Below are 10,621 nucleotides of genomic sequence, written 5' to 3'. Positions count from 1 at the left end.
CTCCCACAGTCTCTTTCTGTCTCTCCCACAGTCTCTTTCTGTCTCTCCCACAGTCTCTCTCTCTCTCTCTCTCTCTCTTTTTTCTGTCTGTCTCTCTTTCACTGTCTCTTTTTCTCTCTCTCTCTCTCTCACTGTCTCTTTCTTTTTTCTCTCTCCCTCACTGTCTCTCCCTCTGTGTCTGTCTGTCTCTCTCTCTCTCCCTCTCTCTTTCTCTCCCCCCCCCCTTCTCCCCCCTCTCTCCCTCTCTCTCTGTCTCTCTCTCCTCTTCCCCCTTCCCCATCCCCTGTCTTTTCGGGTTAAGTTAGTGGTTGAGTTTGCAGACCAGGATGTTTCTGTCCTGAATCTACATGTCAGCTGATTGCTGTTGAACTACAGTAGGGATGGTTCACATTGAGTTAGGAACACTGAGCTGAGGATTTGAAAGAATCACCATAATTTCTGTTGCTGATCTAATATTTTGTCTCCTGCTGAAACCAGACGGGCTCGCGAGCAGGATTAGACTCAGCTGTGACACACCACCCATGATCGAATTGGCTGCTCATGCCCCTGGGTTTTCTGTGAAATGTAGCTAACTGCTGAGAAATTAGTGGATGTAGGAGACTAGAGAAGGGCAGACTGGCAGCAAGCTAAAGTAATAACTTGGCTTTAACTTTATTGTTTTGAAAAATAGTGCTGCTGCTCTGTAAATGAGATGTGCCGTTAGTGGAATCAAGGGAACAAGTTTGGAAGCAGAGAGGCTCATATGACAGTGGAGGTGCCAGAGAGACCTGGTTTCGCAGCCAATGCAATGTGAGGCCTGTTTAATCATGGGGAGGGGTGGCTCTGTCTTTCTTTTAAAAAAAAGCCAAATACTATTTTAATAGCATGTGGTTTATTTGAAGTTAATGGAGCAACCACAGGTTGTCCGGTGTGATTAGGGGAACCATTTCATAAATTAAATACAGGTGGAGCAGATAGGAATGACATTCTAAGTCTTAACATGTGTCAGAGACAGTTTGGGAGATAAAGATCCCCATTTGTTCCTACTTTATCTGCAAGCTGTTAGATGCCAAATGTTTACCATTTTAGCATTCGTAAATTAGTGGGAGGTTTTTTTTGAAGGGAAATTCTTTATCCGCTTTTGCAACAATCACGTTTCCATAGACTTAAAATGGACAAGTAAATAATCACAAATCATTTGTGTGTGAATACGGTCAATATTTCATTGTTTTAGGTACAGTCAATGATCTTCAAATGGGGGAGATGATGGAGTCATTGGTAATGTCACTGGAATACCAACCAGATGCTTGAGGCTATTGGTTCAAATCCCACCAGGGCAGATGGTGGAATTTAAACTCCATTAATGAAGCTTGGAGTATAAAGTTGGTCATAATGGCGACCATGAACAAACATTGATTACTGTAAAAAGCTGAATGGTTCACTATTGTCCATCCTTTAGGAAAGGAAGTCTACTATGTTCACCAGGTCTGGCCTATGTTAAACTCAAAATCCATGGATATACCCTCTGAAATGGCCCAACAATGCATATAGTAAAATTTGGAGATTGGCAATAAATGCTGACCTTGCCTTGAAAGAATAAAGAGGTTAAAAAAAGGGAGGTGATCTTCCTCCCCACTGCCTCTGGTGGGTACAGTGATGCCTCTTTAAAGACTTTGCTATGGCTCTTGCAAAATGCAAATTGCCCAGTCCCCTAATTCTCAAGCCTTCCTCTTTGTTCTTTTCAGATTCTAGCCTTGTACCTTCATTGGTCTCACTCTTCCCCTTCCTTAATTGTCCCTCACATCCAATTCTTCCTCCATCTCTGCAGTGACTTCCCGCAGGAGGAGCTCAAACAAAAAGCAAGTTATTTCAGCAATCAAAGTATCTTCAATGGGCCAGTGTCCTCCAGTGCTTGGGCATCTCGAAGCCTCTGCTATTAATTCAATTGCTTCCTGCACCCTTTAGTGTGAAACAACTTTGTTCTGGCACTTGCTGGAAATGTGGATTGGTAAACAGTATCGCATGGGCAATGAGGTGCACGGGATCAACTGTCTGTATTCTTTAGGCAAGAAAGGACATTCGCTGATGTCGTTTAGGGAAGGAAACTGCATTCCTTACCTGGTCTGGCCTCCGTGTGACTCCAAACCCGCAGCAATGTGGTTGACTCTTGACTGCCCTCTGTCCAATGAATTAAACTAAGAGATTTCAGGAAAGAAAATGTCACGTGTGAACAGGAACGTGATTTGGAATGAAATCGAGCACAGAAGGAGAAAGAGAGAGGAAAAGCGGGGTGAGATTAGAACAGCAGAAAGAAAAGACAAAGTGGAAAAGCAAAGAAAAAGTTTGTTTGCCCTTTCTGAAAATCACCAGCAATTTACTACAGAAGGATTGAGAGTCAACAGTTTAAAATCTTCTTTATAGTGGACCAGAGGGATTGACCATTGTTGAATTTACAATGATAGTTTCATTAAAGGGTTTTTGTGCTTTTAAGTTATGAGATCAAATAGTTCACAAAGTTTAATGCACAACTCATTTGTAAAAGCAGCCAGTTCTTAGAGGGAGGCCATGGTTGAGATCCAGTTAGTGAGAAATATATTGAGAAAGGGATCAAAATGTTTAGCTTTGTTTCTGTCTCCACAGGTTTTCTTTAAAGTAAGTGGAAAGTTATGACTAATTCTGTAAAGCTTTATTTACACATCCTGCAGTCATAGGTTTCGTTGATTCTATACTGTATGGTGGGTGAATGGCCGTAGCTTAGCATTGGGGTGCATGAGGGGCCATGTGATTGGGTCGGAGGGCATATGGTTGGCATGGATGGTTGTTGGGGAGTGTATGCTGGGATTATGAGGCATGAGACTAGAAGGCTTTTCTTCATCTTAGCTTGGATGAGATCCCACTGCGCTGAGTGGGCTATTGAGATGGTCACCTTTGGTAGCCAGCAGTCCCCGTGGATGCTTCTGGTCTTTTTACTGTGATATTTTAAACATCGGACCTTTAAGAATTGTTCATGGCTTGAGAGAATCAACAAAAAGTACTGTTACACACAAAGGGATCAGCAATAACTCTGCCTGGAATAAATGATTAAGGGACAAGGACAAACTTATGCAGGAATTGAAATCAATTAGCCATGCCTGGAGCAGTCGAAGCTGGATAAACAAAACTATTTGGATGTTGGCTTAATAACTGGCTGCTTTTTGTCTCAAGGGCAACTGATTGCCCTGCAGAAGAATTTAAGGAGTTAATCACAGGAAAGCTGTGTCTTCAATGAAATAACTCCATGGCAAAGTTACTCTTTATTTACACCTGGAAAGTCCTTGACACTGATCCAGCATCGTCAGAGCCAGCTCTCTGAGTGAACAGAACCTCTGACTAACCTCCTGTTATTGTCTGTTCAATATGGCTGCCTGATTGAGGCTGTTAACCTGGTCCGATCAGGGAGCTTCTATTCCATGAGGTCCACCTGGCTGATCTGTTACAGTCACTGTATCCCTCCTGTTTTGAGTCAGAGGACATAAGCCAGTTTTTTTTTTTTTTTTTTTTTGTAGCTCCTCCTGGGGTGTTTTAGCACTGGATCAGGTCCTCCAGACTCTGCCTCTGATATGGGGGTGGCATGTAACACACAGTAGCTCGCCTGTTGCACCCGGAGCATCTTGGAAGAAATTCATTCTCTTCTACAGGTGTCATCAAAAAGGCATTGAGGCATCTGCTGTGTCTATCTCTGATTCAGAGGTCTGTTTGCTTGATGGAAGGGAGAACCCCATGGGTTTCAGAAAGGCAGTCAGGAGCAGGGCACCTTTTGCTCCTGCCCCGTTTGTGAGTTTGAAGCTTTCGTATGGTCCATGTGCTTGTTCAAGACCATCGCATCTACCTGAAGTTTATACATCACTAGACCTGACCTCGGGTCAGCCATGCCTGTTAGCCATGCAGGGCCGTTCCCACAGTTCCTACACCAAACTTCATCTCCTGAAGTAAACTGTCTCTCGCTTAGCAGAGTCTTATGTCTGCCATTGGTGTTCCTGATACCGTGCCTCCTTTCCCCCTAGGTCCGGAATGATCAGGTTTAACCTGGTGCAGGGTCTTCTGTCTATTAACAACTCTGCTGGAGCTCTGCCTATAGTTGGTGGTCCCATAATCAAATAGGAACCGGGACAGCTCGGTATCTGGTGAAGCTGTAAGCCATCTCTTTAACCCTGCCTACAAAGTTTAGACTGCTCTTTCTGCCAGACCATTGGGTGATGGATGGTACAGAGCTGACCATATCTATCGAATACCGTTCAGCTTTAGAAAATTCTCAGATTCCCTGCTGATAAACGATGGCCCATTAGCTGTGACCAACACTTCTGGGAGTCCATATATTGCAAAAGATGCACGCAGTTTTTTGGTCGTCGTCATCTCCATGTTTTACGAATGAATACTATGCACATCTGGCCAATCTGAGTGGGCATCCACAATGACTAAGAGCATTGAGCCCATGAACGGAGTCCAGGGTTTACCTGGCCATTCCTCCTTGTTGGCACTCTGGGCTGTCCCCCACAAGTCCTGGCCCCCAAGACATAACTTCTCACCAACATCTTCATTTTGGAAACTCCTGGATGACCCTGGTGGAGTTCAGCCAGCATCTGGTGGTGACCTTTGCTCGGGACAATCACTCTTGCTCCCTATAATAATATGTCATCCTCTCCTGTGATCTGGTCTCTCCGGGTCTAAGAATTTTCAATTCTGGTTGTGATGGCCCTTTGGTTTCCCTCATCACCACCAGCTGTTTTAAGTTTTGCAGGCACGGATCTTTGTGTCCAATGTCCAATATTGTCAGCTGTGACTGGAAGAAAATTGAAAACCATTACAGACTCTTCCTGAAAAACTTATGGGTAGTTAATTAGGACTTCACTCAGCAAGTCATTTTCTAATTGAAAAATGTTGAGCCAACCTAGGTGAATCTTTTGCAACCGATTTTACCCCATCAAGCTTCAGCCTGAGACTTTAAACTATAATCAACGGTCACTGAATCAGCTGCTTCTTGTAAGAGACCAAAACTTATTCTGTAAAGCTTCCCCAGTGTAGGTTCTCAGTCTAGCCAAGGTCTTGCACAAAGTTAAGGGTTAGAGTCCAGAGCGAATATTGTTGAAGACTGGTTCTGCGATCACTGAAACAGCTGCACTGGCATTGACTTCCAATAGAACCAGGTGACCATTTAACCAGACGTTTATTTTTGGTTCTGGTTTGGATGTTGCTAAACAATATAAGCAAGTCAGCTGTGGGTGGGTGTGCGCTCTCCTGGGTACCGGTTTAAGAGGTCCCTCACTCCATTTTAGGTCGAGTGGGAGTCTTTTGCTGCATTGAACCTGCACACCGGATCCTCAAGAAAATTTTAATCGTTTGGCCAAGGCTTGGCTTTGTTTTGGGGTTTTGCTGACCTAGAGAGCCCCTGTTCAGGTTATGTCCTGAATGAGACGTGTAATTGCTTTTACTCAATAAAAACATAAGAACTGTGGATCCTGTAAATCAGGGACAAATCAGGACTGAAGAAGGGTCACTCGACCCAAAACGTTAACTCTGATTTCTCTCCACAGATGCTGCCAGACCTGCTGAGCTTTTCCAGCAATTTCTGTTTTTGCCTTTACCCAAGTGGTGTTCCCCAAGCTTACTCATCCTGGTAAGGGTGTCCACTTCTTTCAGAATGCACTGCAACTCATGTGCTCCACATGCTGCATTTGCCAATTATAAGGGCAGTTGTAGTACCTGTTTGAAGTCCAGTTGGGTTTCAGCTAGTAGGTGCTTTTGCATGGCTATGTCATTAACCCCACATACCAAATGGTCTCTCAACATCTCATTCAAGGTTAAACCAAAGTCACATGCCTCTGCCAGTTATCTTAATCTAGTCAAACATCCCGACACAGATTCCTCTGGTTTGCGAACTACCAAGTAAAACCGATAGCATCTCGGAACTGGAGGAGGCTTGGGGACGCAATATTCCTTAACTAAATCCATCAACTCTTGAAAGGTTTTCGTATCCGATGCCTCAGGGAAAATTAGGCTTCTAATAACCAAAAGAGCTGCCGGTCCACAAGCTGTCAGGAGAATTACTTGTTGCTTTTCATCTGCCCCAATATTATTTGCCTGGAGAAACTAATGCATTCTTTCCACATAACTGGGCCCAGTCCTCGATGGCAAAATCAAATGAGTCAGTCTTCCCAAATAGCAGCATGATAGTAGAAATGCTTACCCCAACTCAAAGTTGACTGTCGCGCTTGAATTTCTTCAGGTGTGTGCTTTTCTCTCATTGCCACTGAAATAACTCCACAGAGGCTGATATCCTGTCATCCTTTATTTACATGTGGAGAGTCCTTGACCCTGATCCAGTTCCCTCAGAGCCAGCTGTCAGAGTGAACAGGACACCTAACATTCCTGTTCCTATCTGTCAGCCAGGGCTCCCTGATTGCGGCTGTTAATCTTCTCCAGTGAGGGAGCTCATATTCTATGAGGTGCTCTGGCTGACCTCTTTACAATCACTATATTCAAATAAACAGCTAACATTGAATCTGACAAGGAATAAAGGAGTTACTTCTGATAAGGAAGGAAGCTGTAGAGTCAAGGACTCCAGAAGCGTAATTAATATTTTGGATGAACGAATCTAAAATTCATCAATATTGTGACACCATAGACCTGAAGGATGAAAATCTATAAGAATTCAACTTCAGAACCCTTTGTTGGCAGAACTTCAGCCAGGAACACTTCACACGGATCAAACTCTGGACACTTCCAGATACAGACACCATTGGTTGGAGTGGTAGCTAAATTCCACCATTAATCGGGCAATAACCAAGTTGAGTTTTGAGGCTTAACTAACTTACTTGAGGAGTCTTATTTTGTTTGCTACATGCAATATAGTTTATATCATTGTTCAGTACTTGGTAGTTTGTGATTCCTTAATATGTGACCAAATTAAATGTAATTGTGGTGATTTACACACAACGTTACCAATTTAGCTGACCTGACAACAATCTGCACCAAATCAACAACCCCATCTTCACTAGCATCTTCTCCCAAGGTGGTGAGGCCAAGCAGGGAATTTTCCCAGCTCCTGCTGCAGACCCCAAGCATGAGCTCTTTCTCTCACCACGAATAGATCCTGATCCACTGAGTGTTCTCAGTGTTTTATTTCAGATTTTGCGCTTAGCGCAAGAAATTTGATTCCAATGCAGTCGGTATTTTTACATATATAGGCAAAAGATGCATGCAAATTCCATAGCTCGTGATGTACCATCCTGATAGAGCAGGACTTGATTTTTCCTGGGTTCTGACAATCCACAGTTCATGGAATCATAGAATCCCTACAGTGTGGAAGCGGGCTGTTTGACTCATCAAATCCGCACCGAACCTTCGAAGAGCATCCCATCCAGACTCAACCCCCTACCCTATCCCTTTCCCATCTAGCCTGCACACTCCTGGACATTATGGACAATTCAACATGGCCAATCCACCTAAGCTGCATGTTTGGACTGTGGGAGGAGACTAGAACACCCAGAGAAAACCCACACAGACACGGAGAATGTGCAAACTCACACAAACAGTCACCCAAGGGTGGAATTGAACCCAGGTCCCTGGCGCCGTGAGGCAGCAGTGCTAACCACTGAGCCACCGTGCCGCCATTTATTGTCCCTGTTCAGCCTGTGCAGAACATGGTTTTCTTGCCCTGCTAACCTTCTCCCTCAAGGAAATCACAAAGAAATAATGCTGGGACCTGTGCTTCTTACATTGCCTATTAGAGGATAGTTGCTGCAAAAATCACTGCTTGCTTTAACTCAGGATATTTGTGCCAGTGTTCAGCCATATAAATCTCCTGCCACACTTCATCTCACCCTATCAGTGCATCCTCCTCTTCATACATTTACCCAGCTTCCTCTTAAATGCTTCTGTACTGTTTTCGTCAACAACTATTTGTAGTGAGCTCCACACTTGAACCACTGTCTGTCTACTGTGTTGTCTCGTGAATTTCCTATTGTATTTATCGGTGTTTAACTTTGAGATCAAATGTTGCATTGCCTCTGTGTCAATCTCATCAAACCTTTTCAAATGCTCTTAAGATCTCTTGATCCTCTCTTGTAGAGAAAAACATTTTCAGTACCTTTACTGCTCCTGAAAGGTAAATGTCTCAGATCTGGTATAATTTTAGTAAGTGATAACATAGTGTGGAACTGGAGGAACACAGCAGGCCAGGCAGCGTCAGAGGAGCAGGAAAGCTGACATTTTGGATCGGTATCTTTCTCCAGAAATGTCAGCTTTCCTGCTCCTCTGATGCTGTCTGGCTTGCTGTATTCATCCAGCTCCACACTGTGTTATCTCTGACTCCAGCATCGGCAGTTCTTACTATCTCTAATTTTAGTAAGTCTTGTTTTTAATCCTCTCCAATGCCTCCATATCCTTTTTTTAATCATAAAATGGAGACCTGTTCAAAGTATGGCCATCCTTGGTTCTGTATACATTCAGTGTAAATTTCTGGAACTCCATTTGCTTTGTTGTGCTTTTTTAGATGGCCTTCTCGACCTGTGTCATGACCTTTAGTGGTTTATGCAACTCCTGGCACTCCTTCTGTTCCTCTCCCTCAATCAGGCTTTCTAGGGTTGTGTGAGTTTCTATTATTCTCCCACCAGATTGTACAACCTCACACATACTTCCCCACACTGGAGTTCATTTTATGCAGCGCTGGCCTATTACTATTATAAACAACACTTTGGGTGACCCAAACTATTAGTTTTAATTTTGGCTGCCTGTGCTAAAGAGTCAAAAGCAGATGTAATATTCCACCGTGTAATACAGTGAGAGTCCCTCGTAAAAGCCAACAGATTTACTTTCCTGTTGCGTCAAGTTTGATTTAAAGCTTTAATTTATGTGTTGTTTCTTTGCAATAATTGGCCCTTTCTCACAAAGACTTGTGTACCCTGCACTTTGTGTAGTTAACGTCCGGGGTAAACATTGTGCCTTGTTGCTGCTGAATGAAATAGTTTTTACAACTGGATGCGTTAATGGGAGGAAAAGGAAGTGAAGAGAAAGAGAGTGTTTTATCCCAGGGAGACTGAGAGGCACAGACGCAGGAAACAGCTATGTGGCAGTGTGCGTAAAGCCCAGCTGATCTGAATAAGACCATTGACTGGTGTGCAGTCCATAAGCTTGCACAGAGTCACTTTGTCCAGCTACCTTGAAGGAAAAAAAGAGGAGGGGGGAGGAGAAAACAGCAGCTTGTTATTTTCATTTGACAAACTACTTGGAAAATATTTCGTCAGTTTTATTTTCCCTTCTGACCATTGCCTTTTTTTCCTCCTGTGTGTGGCTTCCCTCGCGTTTGATTTTGAAAGGAGGGCGTTTATCCAACGGTTTCAGCTGCAAGGGTTTCTTCCTGCAGTTCAGAAGCAATTCAAAGGAAATCAGCAACACACATACACGTGTGTGTGAGCTTTGGTACCTTTTAGTTTCCTATGTTCCATAAAGTGCAGTCTGGAGTCCATGCTGTGGAATTCGCCTCCTTTTGCATATCCCTGACAAAATGTATGAAAGGCACAAAAGGCGATACAGCCTATCAGGAATCTCAAAACACGCAAGAAGTGTTGATGTTGTGCTGCTCAAGGTATGTTGTTTTTAAACTACAAAAATCCAGAAAATTCATTGACTTGTAAGTAAATTTTTATCGCACTTTATTCATAAATTTGAGATGGAACAAATCTTGAAGCTCAGTCTGGGAGTTTGATTCAGCTTGAACTTTTACTGTTTTTGGATTTGGCTCCTTTCCTGGTAAATTTGATGGAAAACGGAGTAAGGCTAAGTGACTTCATGCTCTGTACATACAAATTTCCCCAAAAGAGTGCAGACACCTTGATGGGTGTGCAGCGGGGTGTCTTCGGATGGCGATATCAGTGAACTTCAGCTCACAGCAGCTACCCTGAATACTAAACCAGTTAAATTAAGTAATAATCTCAGTACTGTGAATGTGATTCTGTCTCCTGTACCTGTTACTGCAGCTGACTTACTCTCCCATGATTGGAAGTCAAATTTGGCCAGTCAATAAATTATTCGCCTGGAAGGCGATGACTATGTCCAAATTTAATCGTGCAGATTGTTGGTGTTTTGTGCTGGTTTTGTTTGCGAGGTTGTGTGGTTCTTGTCGAGAGATTCATTTGTGCAATACAGCCCTTATCCATAAACTGATAGCTGATTCCCAACCTCTCAAAAAAACAAGTTGTGTGTTTTTCATCCACTTGCTAATGTTAGAATAGTAGCTGATGTAAATATACAGCAGGTACACCAGCGTTATCATCAGCAAGAGAGATCCGCACTTGTAGTGTCCCCCAATTGACCACCTCAAAGCAATTCACATATACTGAATTTCTTTGAAATGGCTGTTATTATCTAGGCAGATATGACAGGTATTTTAAGAGTAAGATCCCACAAAAGAGCAATGAGATTAATTTTTGATTGTTTTTATTCCCTTTCTGGTGTGTTCTTGGTGAAGGGAGGAAAGTTGGTCTGCGATCCACACGAACTCCCCGCTACTCAAATGGTGTCAGAAAACTCTTTGCTATCTTTCAGAGCAGGATGTTGTTTCAATTAAACATCCCAACCCAACAAGGAGTGCAAATGTAGCCCTCGC

Source organism: Rhincodon typus, chromosome 33 (assembly GCF_021869965.1).
Source record: "Rhincodon typus isolate 14 chromosome 33, sRhiTyp1.1, whole genome shotgun sequence".
Classification (NCBI taxonomy): domain Eukaryota; kingdom Metazoa; phylum Chordata; class Chondrichthyes; order Orectolobiformes; family Rhincodontidae; genus Rhincodon; species Rhincodon typus.
This window is presented reverse-complemented; position numbering follows the sequence as displayed.